At 41.8% G+C, this 25,275-nt stretch overlaps 1 pseudogene; it reads right to left on the minus strand.

Annotated features, from left to right (window-relative positions):
- Positions 1–23,837: 23,837 nt before the first annotated feature.
- Positions 23,838–24,525, minus strand: LOC124509691 (60S ribosomal protein L27a-like; annotated as a pseudogene).
- Between the last annotated feature and the right edge of the window lie 750 nt (positions 24,526–25,275).

Raw genomic sequence — 25,275 nt, forward strand, 5'->3', positions numbered from 1 at the left:
CCTTTCTCTCTCAAAAATAAATACACTTTAAAAAGGTTAATAAACAAAGATTGATTCAAACACAAATTCCCTGGGTTTTTGGCTATGTAAACTGACAAATCATGTAATTCTTTTGGTGTGTAAGGCAGGTGCTCATGGGTCACACATTAGAACTTGAGTCCAGGGATAGGTCTACAAGCAAAGAGGAGTGGTGCAGGTAGGTCCTAAAGAGGAGTAATAATGCCTTAGGAAGTAACTACCTCAGGGCAGGCCATTGTAATTTCTTCAGGCCAAGGAAGGTTATCCATCTCAGGCAAGGACTGCTTCTCCTGGCAAAGAAAGGTCAGCAGAACTTCAAGGTTAAAGGTCCCAGCTATATCAGGATCTGTCCACAGGTGCCCATTCCAGTTTTTCAGGATTTCATTCTTTCCCAATCAATGCCCTAACTTTATTAATAGAGATGCCCTAAGGCAGGGAATTCAGTTTGTGTAACTGAGCCACTGGTAGGGAGAGACTCTGGGTTTGGTTTTCAGAAATCTCAGCCCTGTGCCTACAAAAAATAAGGATTTATATCAGGCCAGATGTAGAAGCTTTCGGGTCCTTTATGTAAACATTGAGCTGGGAATTCAAATCTCTGAGCGTATCCTATCTGTACTTTGTGTGGCACAGTGAGGAACAGCCTGCCCATTCCATTATACTACTCCATTTCATTAAAATATTCTAAAGCATCAAATATATAGTCATCTAGAAACTTGCCTTCTGTAAGTGTTTGATTAGAAGTATCCAATGGTAATATTTTGTGTATTTCTTTCTCTTTTTTAAATATTCATTCATTTTTGAGAGAGAGAGAGAGAGAGAGAGAGCATGAGCAGGGGAGGGGCACAGAGCATCTGAAGCAGGCTCTACACTGATAGCACAGAGCCCAGTGTAGACCTCAAACTCAGGAACTGTGAGATCATGACCTGAGCTGAAGTTGGACGCTTAACCGACTGAGCCACCCAGATGCCCTTATATTTTGTGTATTTCTATTGCCACATCATGCCGTGGACTACAATTACCCTCCTCACGACTGGAAATAAATTCATTAGTGCCTTTAAATCTAATCAGATTAGAGAACCATTTCCAGAAGACTCAAAGCCAATTCAGAGAAATCATCCTTAAGATTTTATTCCTCTGGAGGGGCACCTGGCTGGCTCAGTCCATAGAACATGTGACTTTTGACCTCAGGGTCATGAGTTCAAGCCCCACATTGGGCACGGAGCTTACTTAAAAATAAATAAAGACACCGCATCTTGAATTTTCAGCATCACTTTGACAGCTTTTGAAAGCCCCATCTAAATTCCCTACAGAAGACTTCATTCCTCTGGAATCACTCTTGGTAGCAAAATCTGTATCAGTTGGCATTTAACTGGAGAAGCAGAACCCCTAGGATCTATCTATATCTGTATTTATATCAGAGTTTCTCAATAGTGGCACTATTGAAATTTGGGGCTGGATAATTTTCTGTAGGGAGATGGGGGCCTGTCCTGTATCCTATGGTTTATTTAGCAGTATCCCTGGTCTCTACCCACTAGATGCCAATAGTACAACTCCCCCACCCCCACCAAATTAGAACAACCAAAAATGTCTCCAGACACTGCTAAATTTCTCCTGAGCGGCAAAATTGCCCCACGTTGAGAAACACTGATATTTCTATCTATGTCTATATCTGTTTATCTGAGAGAGACTTGGTACATGGAATTGGCCTTATGGGATTGCGAAAACTGGGTAAGAAGTCTCTATAAACCTGTTTCTCCACATATGATGCTAGGGCTTCAAGTCCACAGGGAAGGCAGTGAGGACGGGAAGATCACAAGCCGCCTGGAACCAACAAACGTGAGCTGGAGTCTCATGAGGGAGAAGTGGAACTCATGTCAGCTAAAAAAATAAAATAAAATAAAAAATGGCCACTGCTTCCCTTCCAGCCTCCAGATCTCCTAAGAATCTCCCTTGAAGCTGACCTTAACTGGAAACAAACAAGACAGGGAATTCTGGGAAATGTAGTTCAGCCTAGGCTAGCTGACACAATGCAAAACCAGGGCAAGACAGTTTGTTCACAGCAGGATTCCAACTAGGCCCACGTTCAAATGATGATATTAACCAAGCTGGGAGAATCTATAGTGACAAAGCCTGACTACAAAAGAAATGGTGAGCTTAAACGGGTCAAAATCATATTAAACATCTAGGAAACTTCAGAACTCCACAAATTAAAAGTATGTCATGTATGAGCACAAGGTGTTTTTCTTTATTAGGTTGAAAAGGGGTTTTTCTGGCACAGATTTATGACCTCTTTTATATTCAAAATGATCGCAGCCAAAGGAAAGCATTTAACAGAAAGGTAAATTTAATGTTAACAAGTACATTTGATAATTGTCCCAGGAAAGGTTTTGGGTAACTGAATGGAAGTATTTTTCAAGTAATCTATGATAATCAGCATTTTAAATGTGCCACGGAGACATTTAGCTCAGAGATTCAGCAAAGCAGCCTCAATGCTTGCATCAGAGCAAAAGCGATCAGCATCTGATTGGAGAAGATGCTAAACATTTACTCCATTGGTAGCAAGAATATCTCAACTTTTTCTCTAAGATTTCCCAGAAACTTCCCGAGGCCTCAGGCAATTCATACAGTCACCCAATAAACGTTTATTGAGCCACTGTTATGTGCCAGACACTGTTCTAGGTGCTTTCTATGTAGCAGAGAATAAAACAGACAAAGAATCCGCTCTTAAGCAACAAGGCTTCCAGTGACAGGATGTAGACAATGAATCCATAAACAAATACGTGGGTCTAGTTGTGATAAGTGCTATGAGAGGAAATATGGTAGGGTAAAGGAATGGGGTGTTATAAGGTGGGGTGTCAGTGCCTTTTTAGAATAGGTCCACTAAAAAGATAACCTGTAGGGGCGCTTGGGTGGCTCAGTCAGTTAACCATCCGACTTTGGCTCAGGTCATGATCTCACGGTTCTTGGTCATGATCTCGTGGTTCATGAGTTCGAGCCCTGCATTGGGCTCTGCACTGTCAGCGCAGAGCCTGCTTCGGATTCTGTGTCTCCCCCTCTCTTTCTGCTCCTCCCCACTTGCACGTTCTCTCTCTCTCTCAAAAATAAAATAAACATTAAAATATTTAAAATCTTCCCCCAAATGATAACCTATAAGCAGAGATCTGAATCAGCTGAGGAAGTGAATGAATGAAGATGTCTAGAGGAGGAGCATTCTAGGGAAAGAGAATCATAAACGCAAAGGCCTAGGAGATTGAAGCTATTGGCATAGCAGAGGTCCAGCAAGATGGCCAGAATGCCTGCAGTAGAATGAGACAGGAAAACAGTTGGTAGATAAAATCAAAAGTGTTCCAGGGACCAGTCTCAAGAGATCATGGTTAGGATTTTCTACTGAGAGACAGAAGAAGCCATCGAAGAGTTTGAAACAGAGTGGCATGATCTGACTTTTGTTTTAAAAGGACCCTTCTGTTTGCTTTGAGGGGAACAAAGCTGGAAATGAACAGGTCGATGAGGAGGCTATTGCAATAATCCAGGAGAAAAGGGTGGTAGTGATAGAAATAAGGAGAAGTGGTTGGATTCTGGGTATACTGTAAAACAGAGATTATGGGGGCACCTGGGTGGCTCAGTTGCTTAAGGGATCGACTCTTGATTTCGGCGCAGGTCATGATCTCGCGGTTCATGAGACTGAGCTCTGCATTGGGGCTCTGCACTGACAGCGTGGAACCAGCTAGGGATTCTCTCTCTCCCTCTTTCTCTGCCCCTGCCCTGCTCTCTCTTTCTCTCTATCTCTCTCAAAATAAATAAATAAACACACACAAAAATTTAACGGGTGCCTGGGTGGCTCAGTCAGTTAAGTGTCCAACTCTTGGTTTTGGCTCAGGTCATGATCTCATGGTTCGTAGGTTCGAGCTCTGAGACGGGCTCTACACTGGGATGCTTTCTCTCTCTCTTTCTCTGCCCTCTCCTCTCTCCTCTCTCTCTGTCTCTCAAAAATAAATAAACGTTTAAAAAATTAAAATAGAGATTATGGGATTTGCTGATGGGTAATGTCTGGGGTAAAAAGGAAAAAAGGGGGTCAAGTCAATGGAATTATTAAGAACTCCATGTTTAGTTTGATTCCCTTCCTTTTCTCCGATAGAGTCATCTTTTATCTCCTTCTAAATTTTTTTTATTTAAAAAAAAATTTTTTACATTTATTTTTGAGAGACAGAGAGACACAGAGCGTAAGCAGGGGAGGGGCAGAGAGAGAGGGAGACACAGAATCTGAAGCAGGCTCCAGGCTCTAAGGGGTCAGCACAGAGCCTGACACAGGGCTCAAACTCACAAACCGTGAGGTCATGACCTAAGCCGAAGTCGGACGCTTAACCGACTGAACCACCCAGGTGCCCCTCTCCTTCTAAATTTTTTTTAATGCTTATTTATTTTTGAGAGAGAGACAGAGACAGAGCATCAGCAGGGGAGGGGCAGAGAGAGAGAAAGAGAGAGAGAGATACACAATTCGAAGCAGGCTCCAGGCTCCAAGCTACCAGCACAGATCCCGATGCAGGGCTCGAACCTGAGAACCATGAGATCATGACCTGAGTCGAAATCAGACCATTAACTGACTGAGCCACCCAGGTGCCCCGTCTTTTATCTCTTTCTAAACACTCACTGGCTTTTAACTGCCTGAGGTATTTACCATGCCTCCAGCCCTACAAATGTAGACTCCAATTCAACTCTACTCAATTCCTACTTCTTTTTCCGGCAAAAGCCCTCTAAGCCCTCTTCTTGCCTGTTCCTTATTCAATGCTCACCCACCACCACATTCAAAACCCTGTGTCCTGACACTAACTTTTTCATTTAGGTGTTAAGCAGAAAGTATCTGATGTAATTGATTCATAATCCAGATAGAAATGACTAATAACCTAAATTAGAAAAGTTTTCTTCTCAGGGAGGTTATTTTAAAGAGCTTTGAAATTACCCAAATGAGCCCTTTTCTTGTGGGTGAATACTCTTACGTGGTAATGGGTTTTATGATCACTGGTGAATTACACTCATTTGATGACTGCCCTCAACTCACGCAGGTCTCATGATGACTTTGCTCAGAGCTCAGGCTTTATAAAGAAAGATGCTACAGGGAAATGAATCATTATCGTTCAAAAGCGGCACCACCACAGCCTGCTTATTATTATTAATAAATGAAGGAAAAAGATAGAAAATGTGAACAAAGCCCATAACGAACGCAGATACTTGTCCTTATTTGGAGCTAGCAATTCTGAAAGCTCCTCACAGCAGCCCGACTTGGTAAAGATGCCCTGGGAAAGGCTCAGCACTTAACCTGCTATTATCATCACAGTCAGAGTGATATTGGGGTGTCTCTTCATTTCTGTCGTAGACTCTGGGTCTAGAGTTCTTTCTTGTCTAGGAAGAAAGCGGGATGCAGGATTAAAATGCAAGTAATGGCTAGAGCCCCGATTAAGGGTCCTTTCTCCATTTTTATTAGGATCAGAAGGCTTGCAAACATGGTGATGGACATGCACTAAGGGATAATGAAACTATGAACATTAACTCATGGATGTGAGGGAAAGCGGGTCTTGAAGATATTCGGGGTTAGGGGTTTGGGTTAATACGAAACAAAATCCTGGGTCAGGTGGCCTGGTGGATGGTTGTTTACAGCAGACATGAGGCACCACCTCTGTTTACCTAAACTGATCTAAGGGACAAGAAAGACAGAGCAAGTAACCCCAGGGTCAACAAGGCACCTTTCTTTTGCTAATTAGCTCTGCTCTGGGCAACTTCACCCTGCTGGGGTCTATAGCCTTATTTACCTGTTTACCTAATTTGGTCCTTCCTTCCTGTGAAAGCAGCTTTCTGCTATAGTACTAACTTGGGGGGGGGCGTGCTTCCGCCCTGAATACTTCATCTTGTTTATTTCATATACCTTTGTATTGTGGCCTTTGCCTCCCCTATCCTGGGGGTCTTTGCCCCCCTTCTCTATCCTTATTCGCCTAATCTTGTTTACCCAAACTTGGATGTGAGCATCCTATGAATTTGTAATTCTTTATGCCTTGTTAACCCATCAGTGCAGGCTCAGGGAATTCCTAAGCTCATTCCCCACACATTTTATTGCCTTGTATTACCCATTGACATGGCTGGCATTTAGTTTCTATCAATCTGTTTTTGCATAATAAGTTTCTAGGGGGGAAGGGAAGAATCTGGATAGTTTTGTGTCAAATCTGAATATATATATATATATATATATATATATATATATACACATACATATATATATCATAATAAAATGAAAGACTCAAAAAAAATCTCATTACTTGCTATCACTTTTCCTCTGGGAAAATATGAACAAATAAAATCTACTAGGTTGTGTAACTGGATGCAGGTATCCATTGAGCAACTGGAACAGAGAACTAGAGGCAGTTTCATCCACTTCAGTTTAGTCATCGCAATAAAAGCACATATTCTTAGAACCGCACATCATCTCAAACGGAGGGTGGCTCATGGAAAATCAGCTGGCTGTGTTATGTCAGACTGCTGGCTGCTAACATAATATCCAGTCTTTCTCCCTTTGTTAAAAATTGCCAATTTTACTTGGGGAGATAATAGATGAAGAAGAAGAAGAAGAAGAAGAAGAAGAAGAAGGGGGAGGAGGACGAGGACAAGGAGGAGGGGGAGGGGAGGGGGAGGGGGAGGAGAAATTTCCCAGCCTATTGTGCTTCTAGTGTGGCCAGGTGACTAAGATCTACCTAATGAGATGGAGGATTTGTTGGGAGACAATTTTGTAAAAGCTCTTACGAGGAGAAATAGGCAGCTAGTGAATATTCCTTTTGTATTTCCCACTTGCTCTTTAACCTTGAATTTGATGAAATTACTAGAGATCTAGCCACCATCTTTGACCACAAGACAACCTTGAGGATAGAAGCCATTTGGTAAGGATATTGTAGCAAAAGAGGAGATGACACTATATTCCTGTTGCATTGAATATTTTTAGATTTCTTCCATAGAAGGGAAATATAAACTTACAGTTCTTTTAAGTCACTATCATTGAAAGTCACTGGTATGAGCAGCCACATGTAATTCCTAAATGATACAATGATTTACAGTATACTGACTTGTTCTTGGAAGTCATCCACGGACTTACAGGATGCCTTATCCGCTGTCCTGGTTTTGCATGCAGCCTTGTTTCTAATCAAGGAACTCACTTCATAGCAAATAAAGTGTGACAGTGGGCCCATGCTCATGGAATTCACAGGTCTAACCGTGTTCTTTACTATCGTGAAGCAGCTGGTTTGACAGAATAGCAGAATGGCCTTTTGAAGACTCAGTTACAGCACCAGGTAAGTAGCAATACCTTGCAAAGCTGAGCAAAGGTCTCCAGGAGGCTCCATATGTTCTAAATCAGCATCCAATATATGATGCTGTTTCTCCCTTAGCCAATTGCCATAAACCCAGGGGTCAAGAGGTAGAATTGGGAGTGGTGCCTGTTACTACTACCCCAATTGATACATGAGCAGAATTTTTGCTTTCCACCCCGTGACTTAAGGCTCCAGTGGCCTAGAGGCCTTCGTTCCAAAGAGAGGAACACTTCCACCAAGGGACCCAACAGTGATTTCTCGAAACTGAAAGCTGTCTGGCCAATTTTGGTGCCTTGTGCTACTGAATGAATAGGCAGAGAAGAGGGTTGCTCTGGTTAGGGTGATTAATCCTGGTAACCAAGGAGAAATTGGGTCGTTACTGTTGTACAATGGGGACAAGGATGAGAAAGAATTTCTGGTATAGAAAATCCTCTAAAGGGCCTCTTGGTACTCCCACATTCTATGGTTAAAGTTAGTGGAAAACTACAACAACTTAATGCAGGCAGGGGTCCTAAAAGTCCAGACCCTTCAGAAATGAAATTTTTGGTAACTCCACCAGGTAAAGATCCAAAGGGAATGAGGTGCTTGTTAAGGACAAAGGGAATGGTTGTAAATACCCACTACATCCACATGACCACTGCAGAAATGAGGACTGTAATAGTTATCAGTATTTCTTCTTTATCGTAATATTTTTATTTAATAATTTATTCTGTGTACATAATTTACAAATTTAATATTTTAATTGATTTTCCTCTGTCATCTCCTTATCATCTAACATAGGACCTATTAATAATTATTAACTTTATGTCATCTTTAAGTTACACACCATAAAACAGGATGCATGAATCGACAAGGAGAAGAATGAGTATCACGGAAAGACACAAAAGGAACTCTATCTCCTTCTGGGGAAAGGAGCACCCTGTTTTCTGTTTTATGTAGGATAATCTTTATTTGGAGATTAAGTACAGTTCAAGGAGAGGTACTTGAGTTCAAAGTCAACAAGAATGGATGGTGGTAGCTTTGCAATGTATCAGTTAAGCTAGGTTAACTACATTTCCCAGAATTCATTTTCTTGTTTCTGGTCAGGTTAGGCCACAAGTATATTCCAAATTAATTACATCAGTTCCCCACTGTTATAACTCAACAATTAATGTACCCGTGGTTGGTAGAAAAGATGGACCTCCAAAGATGTCCACATTCTAATCTCTAAAATATGTAATATAGGGGTGCCTGGGGGGCTCAGTTGGTTATGTGTCCAACTTCGGCACAGGTCATGATCTCACAGTTTGTGAGTTCAAGCCCCATGTCAGGTTCTGTGCTGACAGCTCAGAGTCTGGAGCCTGCTTCCAATTCTGTGACAGATGCTCTGTCTCTCTCTCCCTCTCTCTCTCAAAAATAAATAAACATTAAAAAATAAATAAATAAAATATGCAGTAAATTACATGGCAAAGGGGAACTAAGGTTACAGATGGGGTTTAAGTTATTAATCTGCTGGCCTGAAAATAGGGATATTCTTTTACTTTACTTTTTATCTTATTTTATTTTATTTTTTATTATTTAAATTCAAGTGAGTCAACCTACAGTGTAGTCCTGGCTCCAGGAGTAGGACCCAGTGATTCATCTTTTACATATGACACCCAGTATTCATCCCAACAAGTGCCCTCCTAAATGGCCATCACCCACCAAACCCATCTCCCCACCCACCTTCCCTACAGCAAACCCAAGTTTGTTCTCTGTATTTAAGAGTCTCTTATGGTTTGCCTCCCTCTCTGTTTTTATTTTATCTTTTCTTCCCTTCCCCTATGTTCACCTGTTGTGTTTCTCAAATTCCACGTATGAATGAAATCATATGATATCTGTCTTTCTCTGACTGACTTATTTCGCTTAGCATAATACATTCTTATCCAGGTGGGCCTAGTGTTGTCACAAGAGTCCTCAAAAGTGAAAGTGAGGGGCAGAAGAAGAGTCAGTGTCAAAGTAACACATTGCTCTGAAATTACAAGAAACCCTTGACCAGCCATTGCTGGCTTTGAAGACAGAAGGGGGCCATGAGTCAAGAAATGTGGGTGGCCTCAGAAACTGGAAAAGGCCAGAAAATAGACCGGCCCCAGAGCCTCCAGGAGAGAACCCAGCCCTGCCAACAGCTTGATTTTATCCCAGGCTGTCCATGTTGGGCTTCTGACATCCAGACCCATGAGAAAATAAATGTTGTTATTTTAAGCCACTGAATTTGTGGAACTTTGTTACAGTAGCTGATACAGTACCTGTGTGCAACCTGACACAGTACACTTTATTGACCTTCCTCTGTCGTGTGCCCCAATTACTCACTTCTTCATCATCCTTTGTGAGTCACTTCCCAAATAAATCCATTGTACCTGAATCCTTGTCTCAGGTCTGCACTTTGGAAATTTAATCCAAGACACTCCACCTCCTCAACAAACTCTACTAGAATGACCAAAAATATGTAAAAATAGGGCATAATCTGTATAATGACGAGGAGATAGGGATAGATATTAGTAATAGGTCAAAAATGCATTGTACAAATTGGCTTACTCTGAGGAAACTAATAAATATGGCATATTTCAACAAGACTGGCTGGCAAGTAGAGGAAATAAATGATTGCTATTACTCCACAGAACCAGGAAAATCCCCACCTCTGAGAAGGAGAGGTTATAAAAAAGGGTTTCCAAGACAAAGTAGATGTGATGAAGGACAGAGTACGCAAGGAATCATACCAAAATTTCTCAGAAAGATTAGCTAAATAGAGCATTTACTCTTAGCTTCCTCTTTGTGCAAACAAAAGAAAGTAAAAATGTTAGTATATTGATTCTTACGTGGGTGAATCTCTCAGAAGGAGAAGGTTGAGGTCCCACAACCTACCCACAAAAACTAAAACAAAATAATGCAAAGAAGAAACGGCTCCTTTTCCATTAAGGTGACTTCTTACTAATTGTATTATTCAGGGCTCTCCAGAGAAACAGAGGCAACAGGACGTGTGTGTGTGTATGTATGTGTGTGGTTGTATCCTTCTTGTTCAGAAGAGGTCAGTCTCTGTTCTATTAAAGCCTTTAACTGATTGGATGAGGCTCACCCACATTGTGGAAGTCAATCTGCTTTACTCAAAGTCCACCAATTCAAATGTTAATTTCATCCCCAAACATCTCCAAAGCAACAGAACAATGTTTGACCAAATATCTGGACACCATGGCCCAGACAAGTTGACCTGTAAAATCAATCGTCATGCTAGCTCCCAGGCTCCCTTCTGGGAAGGAAGCTCTTCCTGGGCAAATGGAGTTCTGTCCTAACACAGGAGCACCATGTTCCCAGTGTGAATGAGCTAAGCTGTGGAGGAGGTCATTTGAAACCAATCTAAATCCTACAAAGGCGGTCTGAGCTGCACCCATCAGGACTCACACATGCAGCCACTGAAAAGAAACCATTTGGAAAATCAATTAACTTTCCTGTCATGAGGTTTTCTTTCCAAAGCTCACTCCCCACTGCATGTAGACAATTTAATTCAACCTCTAACAAAATATAGCTACAGGAAACAGAAATACTTTCACGTTCCCATTTTCTGGGACTAGAAGATTTGGATTCTGACACGGAATCCATCTCAAATCTCAGTACTCAAAGAACGTGGAGTTCCCCTGGTAAAGCTGAGGCTATAAAGAAAAACCACTAGACTTTTGAAAAGTACTTTGAGCAAAATAAAAAGGCCACTTGGGAATTTAGAATAAGTGTATCCATGTGAAACTGTTTTATACCAAGAAAAGTTAAGTTAAAAAAAGCTTAATTTGCATCTTCAATAAGATGTGTGGGACATTTGTACTCATTGTGTTAGAGTAGACAGTTAGTTAGGCTCTAACTGGATACCTGGAGGTCAGCAACAAGGAGTCACGGTCAGCTATTGGGACGGTCAGAGGCCTGTCTTGGCAGCACTCCACAAGAACCTAGAACAAACCAGACAGGCCCAAGATGGTGGGTACCATGGCAGGAAACCCCTGACCAAATAAGGAAGAAAAAGCGTAAAACCTGAAACCCTGCTTCCTCCCCCAAGTAATAAATATTCTGCCCCCTAGTTAACAACTGTTAATAAAAGATAGAATCCCAAACCCTAGGGTGCACAGCTCTCCCTCTCGCTCTCTCACTCTCTTGAGCTCACCGGCTCTCATATCTCAAAAGTGCGCTTTTTGCTTTAATAAACATTCCTGCTTGTTACTCATCTGAATTCATTCACGTGACAAGACCAAGAACCTTCGGTGACTCCCTCCGGTCTGGCTTGGGTGAGACCCGAAGGTTGGGGTATCCCCAATTCACCAAGCAATGTTTTTTTGGCGACCATGAAGGGACAAGGTGACAGTGGGTTGGGCAACCCTCTTATCGGTGAGTCTCCAACTCTCACCTCCCTGTGCTAGAGAGTTCCTTGGACACCATCCTCCAATGTGTCCGGTTCGCTTTCTTTTCTTTTTTTCCCCTCATTCATTTGTATTTGTTACAACCTTTTAAAGCAGAATGTGACTTGAACACTACATTTCTACTCACAAAACCTGGTGAGTTACTTTTTTTTGAGTTTTTTTTTTTAAGTTTATTTTGAGAGAGAGAGAGATGAGTTGAGGAGGGGCAGACAGAGAGGGAGAGAGAGAGAGAATCCTAAGCAGGCTCTGCACTATTAGTGCAGAGCCTGACTCGGGGCTCAAACTCACTAACTAGGAGATCATGACCTGAGCTGAAACCAGGTCATGGTTTCAGTTGCTCAACTGACTGAGCCACCCAGGTACCCCAGTGAGATGCTTTTTGAACAGCTTTGCAACACGCATAGGAAGGCTTATAGTTTTGCTACTCTATAAACAATGCTCTTGGGGCACTTGGCTGGCTCAATCAGAAGGGGATGTGACCCTTGATCCCAGGGTCATGAGTTTGAGCCCCATGTTGGGTGTAGAAATTACTTAAATAAATAAAGCTTAAAAAAAAACCACAACAGCAATACTCTCCTTCGGAAAACAAGCCCTATAGATAGGTACTCCTATCAAATTGGTTCAGTTTAACATACTAGTTTCTAGAGGCCTGGTACATGCAGTTGGTGGCTGCAGGTGACAGAAAATTTAAAAAGCAGATCCTAGAAGGTGAAAGCTGTTTTAACCAATATTTTTCTTTTAAACATCAAAGTGTAGCTCTGAACACTTCAGTGACAAAAGATTTGGTCTCGCTAAGAAACCCGCTTGAGAGCTGAACACTCTAGACCAGACAGTTAGCATGAGGCTACGTACATCTTACAACACACGTTTCCTTGTCCAATCAAAATAAGCCAACGTGGAACTCGGAAACAAAACTAACTGGGCTGCTGTTCCTAAGTATCACAGCATCACATTCAGAAGTAGAAAGAAATCTTATTTTCAAGGATGTTTTTATTTTTGCTAACATTTAAAAAAATCTGTGAGGCATGACAATAACGACTTAAGGGGAAGATAAGATTTCTTTCTATTTCTGAGAGGGCTGGCTTTAAAAGGCTATCCTGAGCAGAGGCTTGCCCTTATGCCATGCAGCATCCAGAGCTCTGTTGCATGTCTCCTGGGTCATGGGATGCTCTGATCCCTCCCCATACTTCCTCTCATACCTACTTCCACATTCTCCTTCACCAGTGGTGGGGCAAAGAGACCTGCAGAATGTTCCGCCACCCATTACAGAGATCCTATAACTCACTCTGCATTTGTGCGGGTCACCATAAAATTGGCTATAAGCCACTTTACTTCCTAGCAGGGGACCCATGAGATTTTTCCCTATGTGTCTGCCTGATTTACCACTTATATGGATGCCATTCAACCCAAGCAATTCAGGGATTCAGAGAATTGGAAAATAGAAGTTAATTCCACCTACACTGGCTGCAAAGTAGAAAGTATCAAAAGATTTCTGCTTGGTCAGACCAGAAATATTTAGACCTTCAAAGGGACCCCCGTCCCTGGTGGCCATTGTTTGCCACCAACTGTTGAGAGGCCTATCAGAATGAGGGGAATGAAATATTCAGAGATCTTGGAGTCATGACAATGCCCACTCCTGAGGAATCCACCCCAGGACTTCAGGGTTACTTATTGGACATTGTTCTCCCATCATTCCTATCGGGGTCTTCAGGAAGGCCGACATTCCTGGGACTGCAGGCACCTGGGATGAGATGCAAGCCTTGGGACACCAGGGCCAGCCAAATCACGACACGGCCTGCTGGCCATTGCTATGCTGATGGGGTGAATGGACAGCAGGCTGGGGATGCCCATGGTCCACCCGCCATCGGAACTCTACAAGAGAGAGTTCCTAATTAAGGTCCTAAGAAGATCCTGGGAGAGAATCCGCTCTCCTTGGGATAACAGGATTCTGGGCTTCTATCGAAGTTCTCCAGGAGAGGGTTGGAGCCCCCTCTTGGAAACAATGTGAGCCCAGGTTGAGTTGCTCCTTTTTCCAGGAGTCAACTCTTCTTGAAGACAATGGAAAATTCCACTTGTCTCCAAAGATTCTCCTCTAAGGGGTATCTTGGGACACTAGGATTAGCTCTCATTAAAATGCCTAAAAAAGGAAATAAAAAATGCTGGCTCACCAGATTAAATGCAATCTCAGTGCAGGGGAGACTCTTCCTGTTTTCCGAGGAAACTCATGTTGATTGAAAGGAAGGATGGGCAGGGGTTCCCCCTTCTGGAGACACGATAGGCTAAAAAGGTCTGCAGGTCGAGGACACCCACCTGAACCAGGGATGACAGTTTGATGGTTCCAAGGAGATGTCCCTAGAGCCCAGACCATCCAAAGCAACACTCTTCCAGTTCAGCAGGGACACCTCTAGCCCAAGAGACTGTCACTATCTTTCCTCGATCTCATCTGACACTTCCTTAGGATGCATCTTGAGAAACTGGAACTAGTTGGACCCTGAGACCTTGTATATTTCCTTCCCAAGTCCACTTCTCTTGTAACTCTATTGGCCTCAATATAAACTAGAGGATAGGGAAGTCTGACAGGAAAAAAAAAATGGTAGCCTTAACTGTAATGCTGTATTACAACTTGATCCCTTTTGTAAAATGGACCTAAATCCCATATGGTCAGGCCTTTATGGCCCTACACCAATAAAACACTGATTTGTCCATACTCTTTTAGAGGGCCTGAAAACACCCCTCTCCTCCCCCTCTACTTTTCAATCCACCATCAGTTCAGCTGCTCCAGGCCCTTCTACTTCTGTTAATCTGCCACCTGACCTATGTTCTGTCCTGTTCTGTGTGTGCCACGCCCTTTATCTCTCTTGGAAACAGTCTCTGCCTAGATCACGTACATGCCTGCCTGTGTTTTTCCTGAGTCACTTGTCTCCTCTTTGTTTGCTTCTTCTTTTGTGTGTCAGATCTAGAGTAGATTTGGAGAGGACTGTATGCATGTTGCCTGACTCCTGTTGTATGGGGGGGTTTTCTCCCTCATTCCTTTCCCCAGGTTAATGGCTATGATAATTAGAGCGAATTGTCTGGTTAGTCTACCTCTGGATGGGGACTTTAAGGAATACAGTAAAACCTTGGATTGAGAGTAACTTGTTCTGCGAGTGTTCTGCAAGACGAGCAAACATTTCTAATAAATTTTAACTTGATAAACGAGTGATATCTCGCAATACAAGTAGTACATGATACCAAACGTCACATGATCACAACAGAGCCAATAGTTCTTCTCTCTCTCTCTCTTTCTCTCTCGCTATGGGACTGTGGGTGACCATCTCCCATGCTTGGATGCTCTGTCTCAGGCCGTGGTGTTTGGCAGAAATCAGTGATTTTTCAGAATGTTGGAAGGGGCCCACAACGGGGACTAGTGTAGTTTTTGTCACTTCAAAGCACCTATGGCCAGTCCTTTGCTTTACCATATGAGAGTAAGCTTAGGGATGCTTTCATTCTAGGTTAGGCGGCCTGCAGATATAGATCCTTTCCTCTGCTGCCTTATTGCCAGTTCCACTAAATGCAATCTATGACAAGAGTTTATTAATACTGTACTGTAGTCAACATCCGTGCGATTATATACAATGGCGCCCAGGCAGAAAAAGATTCTGTTGAGCCAATAGATAGCAGTGATTCTGTTAGTGATAGTGAAAGTCGTCCTACACAATAACCCTCCTCTCTCTTGCCACGAAAGGTTTTCACACCAGCCACGAAGGCTTTCAAAGTTTAGTGCAGGGTAATTTGTTTATTTTTCTTTATATTTTGTATTAAATTACAGGATTGTAATCATTTTTATATGAATATTAGAAAGAATCATCTAAATTTCCATGTTTTTTTTATGGGGAAATTCGCTTTGATATACAAGTGCTTTGGATTACAAGCATGTTTCCCGAAGGAATTATGCTCACAAACCAAGGTCTTACTGTATTCTCAAGCAGCTGCTGAAATTCCTTTTGTTTTGGGGATGTTCCCGGTCTTCTCTGGTTCAACAAGGACTGCCTATTTTCACCTTTTGTTTTGGGAAAGAAAACATGGGTCTGTTCATCTGTCCGAGCTGCCAAGCTTTGGGACTGGGAGCCTTCTTTGCCGTCTAGGCTTTTATCTGCCTCCAGCCTTGCGGGGGCACCTCGCCTATTCTAGATCCACCTCCCCATCCTGTTCCTGCACCAACATGGGCAGGGCTTGCATAACTGGCTCCGATACCATCCTCCATGCCTCCAGTGTCATTGCCTCCTGCTCCTCCTACCCTCACTACCAAGGGGGGAAACAAAGCACCCCAAGCGGCTGCGCTACCTCCTTACGAGGTTCAAACTAAAGCATCTCCCAAATCAGCGTGAAGGGGCCTCCGGGTTCCCCTGGACTCAAAACCATCCACTTCAGATTTCCCTGTGGGAGCCCCAAGAAAAAATTGACACTGGGAGCAAATTGACTTCTGGTAGACACAGGTGCAACATATTCTGCATGAAAGCTAATTTAAGTTTGTTGGCTTAATTAAGATAAACAGGTCTTCAGAGTTATTAGCATTAAATAGAAAACTTTTATTCTACCAAGGTTTACTAAATGTCAAATAAACTTGTATTATCTCTGCTGTAACTTGTCAGCAAAAAGATGACTTAATGTGATGGTTAATTTTGTCTGTCTCATAAAGTTTTCATGGGTAATTGTTAAGAACAAGTAGGCTGAATAAATAAAAAGGTTTATAGGTAAAACTTTTAAATAGCTTTCAAAATCTTCAGTAACCTGAAGCTTTGAAGTTGTGCTAAGATAAATGATAAACTGGATTGAATTCACTGGATACCTAAGTCTTTTCCAAATAAGATAAAATACTAAAACATTGATTACTGAATGTAGGTTGTCTGCTTTTGGCCTGTTATAGCAGGGCAACAGCATACTTGGGTCTGTCAGTAAAATGCTTTATGCTTGATTGAAAGATCGTACTATGGAAAAACATAGGTTTTTAGAAATTATGAAATGTGTTCATAGATTTCAGATCAAAAGAATTCTGGTATACCAGACAGTTCACAATTGGTTACTAATTAATTTTTATTGGAGATTAACATTTCTAAGAGTTAAAATCCCACTAAATGTAGTTAAGACTGATAGAGGGGCACCTGGGTGGCTCAGTTGGTTAAGCATCCAACTTCGGCTCAGGTCATGATCTCATGCTTCATGAGTTCGAGCCCCACATCAGGCTCCACACTGACAGCTCAGAGCCTACTTGGAATTTCTCTCTCTCTCTCTCTCTCCCTCCCTCTCTTTGCCCGTCCCTGCCTGTGCTCTCTCTCTCAAGATAAATAAACTAAATTTAAAAAAGACTGATAGAGGGGTGCCTGGGTGGCTCAGTTGGTTGAGCGACCGACTTTGGCTCAGGTCATGATCTCACCGTCCGTGAGTTTGAGCCCCGTGTCGGGCTCTGTGCTGACAGCTCAGAGCCTGGAGCCTGTTTCCGATTCTGTGTCTCCCTCTCTCTGACCCTCCCCCGTTCATGCTCTGTCTCTCTCTCTGTCTCAAACATAAATAAACGTTAAAAAAAATTAAAAAAAAAAGACTGATAGAAATAAGGGATGCATTCTGTATGGAAGGAAATTTAGATGTATTAAAAAAAAAGTTATGAGGAATGGGAACACACTTGGAAAAAAAGTGTGTGTAGTCAGGGCTAAGATTGAAATGAATGGATTTTAAAAGTACACTGGTATATGACTGAAATTCTGCTTTTCTCTCTGTTAAAGAGACAAAGTTTTCTTAGATTGTTCATCTGCTCTTGGTAAGAAATTATAAACAAAGTTGTTTTTTTTTTTCTCATTCTTTATCTGCCCAGAAAACTAAAGCTTCTATGTTTTGTCTTTATCAGGTCTTTGATTTCCTAAGAAACTTAAAACTTTTCAGTATTATAGAAGTTAAGTTTTGCAAACAACTTATTGTCACTTTGGTTAAATATAAACATTAAAGTTATAATGATCTGTAATCCTATTTAGGCAGTGCTTTAAAACTTTCTGAGGTTCTTTTTTTTTTAATTTTTTTAACGTTTATTTATTTTTGAGACAGAGAGAGACAGAGCATGAACGGGGGAGGGTCAGAGAGAGAGGGAGACACAGAATCTGAAACAGGCTCCAGGCTCTGAGCGGTCGGCACAGAGCCTGACGCGGGGCTTGACCTCATGAACTGCGAGATCATGACCTGAGCCGAAGTCAGATACTTAACTGACTGAGCCACCCAGGCACCCCTAAAACTTTCTGAGCTTTTTAACAAACTTCCTGCGGTTTGAATTATAAATGAAGTCTTTTTGACTAATTAACGCTTGTCTGTTTGGGACTTAAGTTACATGAGAAGCATTGTCAAGCAAATAATGATAAGCCGTCAGTTGTATTGTATGGGTAAATGCTATAACTGTTCCAGAAAATGTATGAAATACCTAAAGTTTTAATAGGTTCTGGTGTAAGGTTATCACTTGACATTCTAATTATTAAAATGTTACATGTCACAGAAATAACTAGATTTCTTTGTCAACTGCATTATAATGAGTTCTCATCAGATCTTTAACCATGTCTATTTCTGAGGTTTTTTTTCTCATTTATAGTTATTGTTCTGATGCTCTTGCAAAATGTGTTTCATCTTCAAGGAGATTCACAGAAAGGCCTTTTGACAAATACAGGTTTCTAATGTCTTTAAGATCATAAACAAAGCTGAGTAAGAATTTCCAGAACTAATGGGAAAGTTGCATTCAAATAGGACAAGAATTAATAACACAGGACTAAGTGAATTGAGGAAGATGATTATACTTTTTTGACTCTTGTTTGAAATACTGCTGGTTCTCTGATGTTTGCTCTTCTAGATTTAGAGAAGTCTTCTCTTAAGATATCTATGACTCACAGAAAAACGATAAAATATTCCTTTGTGAACCAACTAAAACATTTATCTTTTCTGCCTACCCGAACCCTCTGAAATTTAGAAATTCTCAGTGAGTGTTCTTTCTTTCATGGCAATATGATTATTTGCATAAGTTCAGTGAGAATCTGTTCTCCTTGTAATAGGACACCACTGGAAACATTGGTTATTTTACCGAGGCTTTGTCTGGAATGTCACATTTGAGCGAAATGCATAGACTTAGATACGACAAGACAGCTTTAGGGAATTAAGGTTGACATTATGGAGCCAATGGAACCTCCTGGAAATGTTGCAGAGCTCCCAGCTGCCTTACCAGGTGAGTACAGAATGTCACTTCATGGAGGGTGCAGGAACCTCAATATATTTTGGGGACCTCAAGAAGGGGAATTCACCCAAATCTATAGGTATTGCAAGCAAGTCTGATGAAAATTATTTAGCTTGCCTCTGGCCTTGAAAGGCTATTAAAAGTTCAATCTAGAGATCCCTTATGAAAAGTTCCAGTAAAGCAAATTTTAAAAAACTTATACGGCCAATCACTATTCTTGCTGAGCTTATGTAAATAATTCAGCCAAATTTGTTTAAACTGGACTTGTTTTACAAATTTGTCTTGATTTAGCTATCTTCAATAAAAATGAGGGTGATTATAGAGAGAAAATGTTTCAATAACACATCTTTGTAGATATTAGATTTTAATACTGCTTTTTATAAACTGAACTAGATGTTAAACTCTTCTCGTTTCCTCAAATATCTGGCTATGGCCCTCCAAATTACGGTTTCTGGTCGTCTTCCACTGTCTTGAATTAAAGTCATTAAAAACTAAAACTTTTTTTGGGTGCCTGGATGGCTCAGTCGGTTGAGCGGCCGACTTCGGCTCAGGTCATGATCTCACAGCTCGTGAGTTTGAGCCTGGCGTCGGGCTCTGTGCTGACAGCTCGGAGCCTGGAGCCTGCTTCGGATCCTGTGTCTCCCTCTCTCTGCCCCTCCCCCGCTCATGCTCTGTCTTTCTTTCTCTCTCAAAAATAAATAAACATTAAAAAAAAAAAAAAACTAAAACTTTTTCTTGATGCCCTGCGAACTGAAGCTGGACAAATTTAAGGTCAACTTCAAAAAAATTGCCACAAAGCCCAGGTATAGACAATCTTTGTGCCTGTTGTTCTATGGGTCATTCAAAAGGATCACCAGAGACACTGGATTTACAAACCAGAAAAACCCATCTGATTGCCACTGCCTGCTCCCACTCCATCTGAGGATGCTGTGACTCTGACATTTAGAAATCTCAGTGACAGACAGCATTGTGGAATCAGGTATTGGGTTTATAATTTGCTCTGACCATTAGCCTATGTTTTTCTTTTGTTTCCATAGAAGTGCCTCTTATTAATTACCTGATTGCTTACTAAAAAAACAGAGTCTATGTGATGGCTAGCTAACACCACCTGCTACTTATATTAACTCCTCATGGGAAATAAGAATCCATATAGATGAAATCGGGTGGCAAGTCACTTGGCTACAAGAGGCCCTTGACTATATTCTTACAAAAATCAGGGGAGTCTATACGGTGATTAACACATTGTGCTGTGTATGGATCAATTTATCTGGAGAGGTTAAAGAAAGCTTCTAGATCATTGGGCCAGTAACTAAATGCACAGTTCCCCATGAAGCCACCCCTACCTCCTCCTCCCCCAGTGGGACTCCTTGTTTTCCTGGTTTCCAGGCCTTTCATCATTATACCTTCTTGTTGGACCCTTAATAACCCTACTCCTTATTCTAATGTTTGGACCTTGTATCCTAAAGTTACTAACAAAATGTATTTTCTCTCACCTCAACCAGTTAAATCTTCAGATGGTGGTCCACAAACAGCCCTGAAACAAATGAGTATAAAGACCCACTAGGCCGAGTCACAACTTCCTTCTACTCCCCACTGTCCATCCAGGGTTCCTAAAATTTAGGTAATGAGGACTTCTGGAGCCCTCTGGAAGGGTGAACGTCCCACACCAGCATGAAGTAGTTACAGAAGATGGACCATCACCCATTTTCCCTTAAAAGATTTTAAGCACCCAGAGTCCTTGAAGAAGAAATATAGGTAGTTAGGCTCTAACAGGAGACCTGGAGCTCAACACCAAGGAGTCATGGTCAACTATGGAGAAGGTCAGAGGCCTATCCTGGTAGCACTCCACAGGAGCTGGATCAAACCAGACAGGCCCAAGATGGTAGATGCCATGACAGAAAACCTCTGACCAAATAAGGAAGAAAAAGTAATAAATATTCTGTGCCCTGGTTAACCACTGTCAATAAAAGATAGAAACCCAATCCCCAGGCTACACAGATGTCTTCCAAGCATGCTAGTGCTCACTTGCTCTCTCCCCTTTCCTCTCTCTTTCTCTCTGTCCCTCCCCAGCATTTGTATCTCAAGAGTGTACATTTTGCTTTAATAAACTTTCCTATTTGTGTTTCTCATCCACTGTGCTCTGTGTCCATCCTTGAATACGTGCTGTGACAAGACCAAGAACCTTCAAGGACTCCCCAGTTCACCCGGCAACGATTGAAAGAATGTAACATTAGGAAAGTTTGCATTCTGATAAAAACTAGGATTACTAAATTTAAACACACAATAGAGACAGTGAAGAACAGATTGAAAAGTGAGAAAGAAAAAAAAATAAACAGTTCTTTTAACAGATGAAGGGGTAAGGAAATAAAGCTTATAAGTAAAATGAATAAAAATATAAGAGTATGTTTCTCTCTTATATTTTCCACAAAACTGCATGATGCAAATTAACTGTAATAGGAACTTCAGGCAAATATCCTGTTTGTCCCTCCAGATCCACTTGCTATCTTTTTGCCCAGCTCTTTCTCCTAGGAGGGGACCTGCAGAGATGGCTTCAAGGGTTCAGGCTATGAGAGGCACTGGCAAGAGATGGGAATGTGGGAGGAGAACAAGGCCCAGGTATCTCTTCTTCCAGCTGGCCACTGCTCAACAGTGGCTACGTTCCTTTACTGAAGGGCACGACCCCTGCATCTAGCCCTCTCCTAGAGATACTGACCCAGGTGCGGTCCACAGTTCTTTCTACATCTTGGAAACCACTCTTTCCCTCTACCCTTTCAGACTCAGGGGTGGTCACTGAACCTCAGCTCTTTTATCCCTCCTGCTTTGCCTTTTGCTTTCCTTTAACCCTTTCTATACCTTTGTAACTCATTAAACTCTACCCAATTACCTTATTTGAGAATTACATCAATATTATGCTAAGATCGTCCCTGATGTTCCAAAAAGCCCTCTTGCTCAACTTTAGACACCAACAGTTAAAGTCAGAAATCGACAAGACTGTCGTAGACTCTAAGTCTAAAGTTCTCTCTTGGCCAGCAAGAGAGTGGGACACAGGATTAAAAGTGAGAGATGGCTAATGTCCAGGAAAAGACAAGAGCCCCGAATAAGGGTCCTTGCCCCATATTTATTAAGATCAAAAGGCTTACAAATGTGATGGGCATGCACAAGGAGACAATGAATCTGCGAACATTAACTCATGGACATGAGGGAAAGGGGGTTTTGAAGATATATGGTGTTCGGGCTTTGGATCAATGTAAAACCAAATCCCAGCACTAGGCCGATGGGCAGATGGTTGTTAACGGCAGACAGGAGGCGCCGTGTCTGTTTATCTTAGCCAGCCTAGGGGATGAGACAGACAGGGGGAATAACCTCAGAGTTAACAAGGTACCTTTTCTTTTGCTAACCATCTCTGCTCTGGGCTGCTTCACCTGCAGCGCAGAGGTCTATAGCTCAATTTACCTGTTTACCTAACTTGGCCCTTTCCTCCTGTGAAAGCAGCTTTCTGCTATAGTACTAAGTTGGGGGGCAATTTTGCCCTGAATACCTAATCTTGCTTACCTCATTTATCTTTGCATTGGGGGCCTTTGCCCCCCACTCTATTCTGGGGCCTTTGCCCAGAATTCTGGGGGTCTTATCTTGTTTACCCAAGCTTGGGTGAGAGCATCCTATGGCTTTGTAATTCTTTATGCCTTGTTAACCCATTGATGTAAGCCCAGGGAATTTCTAAGCTTATTCCCCACACAAGCCTGCTTAACTCATGCTCTAACTAAAACCAATTATGCTTATTTCTGATCCCACTTTCTTGAGGCATTAATGAAGATGTTTTGCAATGATCAGAACTTTGTAACTGCCAGACCGGAAAAGTCCTGATAACAACGGAATGCCTAGAAGGCCACACCCGACATGTCCCCTTCCCTGCCCATGATCCTGTGCTGAACAGACACCGACCCCCCACGCATGACCACATGCTCTCTGTCTCTTGCACGTTCCCCCTCATAGAACTCTAGGTGTCCATCTTGTGGGTGGAGAGGTCGCTTGTTAAGACTTTAGGCTGCCACCTCCCCGGATCACTAAACCCAAAATAAATGTCTCCCTTTCTCTTTTCCAAACCCCTTTCTCTTGCGTTATTGGCTTTTCTTGCAATGAGTTTATCTGAGGTGGGTTTTTTTTTTTTTTTTTTTTTTTGCAACAGTGTTGGCAAACCCAGCCAGGAACTGTGTTTTCAATTTCTATAGCTCCCTCCTGCATCAGAATCCCCTGGGACAGAGCAGTTGTCCAGGAAAGCACCAGAGCTCACTGGTTCATTTCCTGAGTTAGCAGCTGTGATAGATCCATCAGTAACATAAGCACTAATCTAAAAAACATAATAATAGCAAGAATAGAGGAAAAACTTCAGGCTTTAGGTCAGAGTGGCCCTCTAGTCAGAGGACATAATGAAAGAGGTTCTTACTTTGAAAGGAAAAAGAAAAAATCTCTAGGATAGTGCAAAGATTAGAAAGAAAATCATAAAATCATCCAGGCAGGGGGAATAACAAGTTACCTATGATAAAATAATTTTAAAAGATCAGGTTGGAATCAGATCTTTTTCTCTGTAATGCTAATTGTTAGAAGACACTGAAGCATCATCAACAACATTTTGAGAGCCTACTTGAGCTGGAACAGAAAGTCACTTATAGCCATTCAAGAACTTAGAGAGTGTACCATCCACAAATAGCTGTGAGTAATATTTTCTTTTTTTTTCTTTTCTCTTTCTTTCTTTCTTTCTTTCTTTCTTTCTTTCTTTCAGCACTTGTTAGCATTTAATGAACCGCCTTCCACATGGCTTCAGGCTACCAGGACACAGGACCCCCCCCTTCCCCCCGCAAATACATCTGTAATATTTCCTCAGCTCTTCTACTGAAGAATTTCACCTTCACAATGCCAGGCTGTTTGGGGGGGGCTTTTCCTTTCCCAAAATGTAAAAGAAAAATTTTTTTAATGTTTATTTACTTTTGAGAGAGAGAGACAGAGAGACCATGAGCAGGGCAGGGGCAGAGAGAGAGAGGGAGACACAGAATCCGAAGCAAGCTGCAGGCTCTGAGCTGTCAGCACAGAGCCCAACATGGGGCTCAAACTCACGAACCTCGAGATCATGACCTGAGCTCAAGTGGGACGCTTAACTGACTGAGCCACCCAGGTGCCCCTCTCAAAACTTTGTAGTAGCCCAATCATGCCACATCAATGATAGGCGCAGCTCCAGTTGTGTTTCTGGCAGCCATCCCCCTTGTCAGCTCACTGACCATGGTCGACAGTTTATCAAGGCTGACAGTTGGACAGAAGCTCTGGTTCCTCTTTAAGTGGTAATGCATCACACCAACTTTTCCAAAGTAGCCTGGGTGACACTTGTCGAAGTTCATCCTGTGGTGATGCTGCCAGCATTTCCCTCACCTCCCCAGTTCTTCTGGTGTTTGCCAATGCGGCCATGGCCATGGCTCAAGTGAAGTTTCCAGGTCTTCCTCAGTCTGGATTGCATGTTGGCCGTCCAGACAAAAGAGAGTCTGAATTGTATTTTCAAGGAAAGGATAAGTTCCAACAAACCAAAACGTCATTGCAATAAATAATTTCAATAGAGAGAAAATAAGATTTAAAAACAATTGTACTGACTGCTTGAGATCACTAATATTTATGTTCAGTGTTGAAATAATTGTTAACATGGTTATAAAATGTGATAAACAACTTTTGAAAGAATAGACATACAATTATAAAATACACTAATCTAGGGGTGCCTCAGTCGGTTAAGTGTCCAACTCTTGATTTTGGCTCAGGGCATGATCTCATGGTTCCTGGATTCAAGCCCCACACTGGCCTCCGTGCTGACGGTGTGGAGCCTGCTTGGGATTCTGTTTCCCTCTCTCTCTCCCCTCCCCTGCTTTCTCTCTCTCTCTCTTTCTCTCTCTCTCTCTCAAAATAAATAAATAAACATTAAAAAAATTTAAAAATTAACTAATCTAGCTTTAACATCCCAGGTTATCCTAACAAAAACTGCAAAGGAAGGGGGAAAGGATAAAAATAAAATATGCCAAAATTTCTTTATCCTTTCTGTTTCAATGGAAAAAAATGATTTTTCAGTCATTTCAAAGGAAAAAACAATTTTAATGTGTAGAGAATTACAAAATAACTTCAGTAATACTTCTAAATCACAAATGAAATGATCAAGTTAGAGTAAAAAGTCAGAAAGAATATGCAGTAAAATATTAATAACATGTTAGAAAACATAATTCAA

This window comes from Lynx rufus, unplaced genomic scaffold, assembly GCF_022079265.1.
Source record: "Lynx rufus isolate CCGP_SWC_20201006 ecotype Redwood Valley unplaced genomic scaffold, mLynRuf1.p SCAF_14, whole genome shotgun sequence".
NCBI classification, from domain to species: Eukaryota; Metazoa; Chordata; class Mammalia; order Carnivora; family Felidae; genus Lynx; species Lynx rufus.